Source organism: Onychomys torridus, chromosome 8 (assembly GCF_903995425.1).
Source record: "Onychomys torridus chromosome 8, mOncTor1.1, whole genome shotgun sequence".
Classification (NCBI taxonomy): domain Eukaryota; kingdom Metazoa; phylum Chordata; class Mammalia; order Rodentia; family Cricetidae; genus Onychomys; species Onychomys torridus.
The window spans coordinates 23,560,603-23,563,016 of NC_050450.1; positions in this window are offsets into that span (position 1 = coordinate 23,560,603).

Consider the following 2,414-nt stretch of genomic DNA (forward strand, 5'->3'; position numbering starts at 1 on the left):
TTACGATGATTTGCCCGGTAAGATGTGCCCACTGGTACAATAGTGCTGTGGCTGTAATAGGAATAAGCAGTCACTTTGTGACAGGATTTGAGGACCACTTCACTGGAGGAAGCTTGTAAACCTGGTCAAGAGCTCATGGGTGGGGAAGTCAGAGACCCCACTACCACTCATTTGCACACTTCTGTCCAACTGCCCTCTAAATTACTACCCTTCTATTCACAAACATGTACCACTAGTGGTGTTTGTCAGAGAAGCTTCTTTTCGTAATAGTCAGTGGCTAATGGAGACTCATAACCGGCAAAAGTGCCAAGAGTAAGTGCCCATTGGGGGTTCAGCCCCCAGCAGGGCATCATTATACCCCGTTCCAAGGCTCTGGGAAGGAATACTTTCCAAAGAGGGGGCATAAAGAGTGGGATAGCTGGAGGATGGGTTGGAGTGCTCAGAATAGACACGGCTGTTGCACTCATGGACTCACAGCAGCTGTGGCATCGCGCACAGGACCTGCCCTGGATTGTGCCTGTTGATGTCTCACCTTGGAGGAGGGGCTCATGGCCCCACCCCTCACTGACGTTAGTAGCCACTGGGAGTAGGGGTGTTGTTTTATTCAGTGGTGTAGCCACATGTTGCTCATGCTTCAGTAAATTAGCCCCCACTCATGTGCATCCACACAACTCTAACTAAACTCAGTGTATCACACACACAAGGACAAAGTAGGAGAGAGAACTGTTGGGTTTCATGGTGAGACAGGCAGAGCTCAATGGTGGAGTGAAAATTACCAAAATTCATCATATACATTATTAAATAGTCCAATTGAAATGCTTCACACTGATTCTCTGCATATTCTCCTGTCATATCATTTTTCTCCATGTCTTAGGAAACTTAATAGTCTAGGCAGCTTGCTTCTCCAGCACTCCGCTCTATTGTCTCTAATCTTTTTCATTGTTACCACTTAGGACCCTAGACAAGCATGCTTTTACAGTCTTGGTCAACTTTTCTTATCTTCAACATGGGGATAACCATCACACCTAGTTGGCAGATATGTCCAGTTAAATGTAGTACCACACAGAGTGCCTGGCACACGGGATTTGCATAAAAGCTAACCATAACAAATTCTGGTGCAACAACTGTGGCTTCTCATCTACTTAACGGTGAGCTCTGAGGGCTTCTGTTTTGTTTTTGAAGATGTTCAAATAAGAACTGTATGTGTGCTGGCTGGCTTTAGGTCAACTTGACTCGAGGCTGAGTCATTTGGGAAGAAGGAACCTCAACAGAGAAAATGGCCCTACAGATGGGCCATAGTGCATTTTCTTGATTGGTGTGGGAGGATTCAGCTCACTATGGGTGGTGACACCCCTAGGTGCTGCAAGAAAGCATGCTGAGGAAGCCTCTAGGAATAAGCCAATAGGCAACACTCTTCCATGGCTTGTGTCGGCTCCTGCTTCCAAGTTCCTGCTCTGCATGCATGAGTTCCTGCTCTGCATGCCCTACAGCAACAGTCAATGGTGGACTGCAGTGTGGAACTATAAAGCTGAAATGTCTGGTCATGGTGTTTTATGTAGCAATAAAAACCCAGCTAAGACAGTGTTGGGAGAAACTGATGCATTTAATATGGACTCTGATTTGATACTATCTTCAGGTTGAAATTGTTATTTATCCCCTAGTGCCTTCAAGTACTTCATTTTTTGTGAGATATTCAACATGAATATCCTAACTTCGTAAAGTATGCTTTTTGCAAATTAAAACAAGCAAGTTTATTAACTGATCTGTTTGGATGCTAGAAGCAATTTGCTCTTGCCTAACATTTTAATAGACTTATTTGAGATAGGTTTCCATTGTCTTTATTTTATGTCTCCTCAATGTGCTCAAGTACATGGTCATTCCTGTGTTTTGGGATGAAAAGTCAAGCAGATTGGGATGCCAACACAACACAAAGATCAAAAGTGGGACCCTGGACTGTCATGTTATTATCTCTTCTCAAGCTTGCCAATTTCCACTGTGTATCTAGTCTTAGAGCCTGTGGGCTAATTCCTGAGATGAAATATTCTCTTCTCTATCTATATACACCTGCTAGTTTCTGAAGAGACCCAATTCACCTACCTATAGAAAATTATGCATGGGATTAAGTTATCAACAAATCTGTAATCACTTAAATTAAAAAAATACTACTTGGTAAGTTTAGTAGCTTTTGCTATGTGTGTGCACATGTAGTTATATACAAGTAAAGTTACATAAGAGATAAGCAATAATATATGTACAATTATATTACCAGCAAATAAGAATCCCTGAAACTCATTTTTCTTCTCATTCTCTTTCACATCCCATTGTTGATATAGACTTAAGAAAATACAAATGGGAGAAATTACTGCAATCCTATTTAAATTTCAAAATTATTTATTTAGTATGTTTGAGTCATG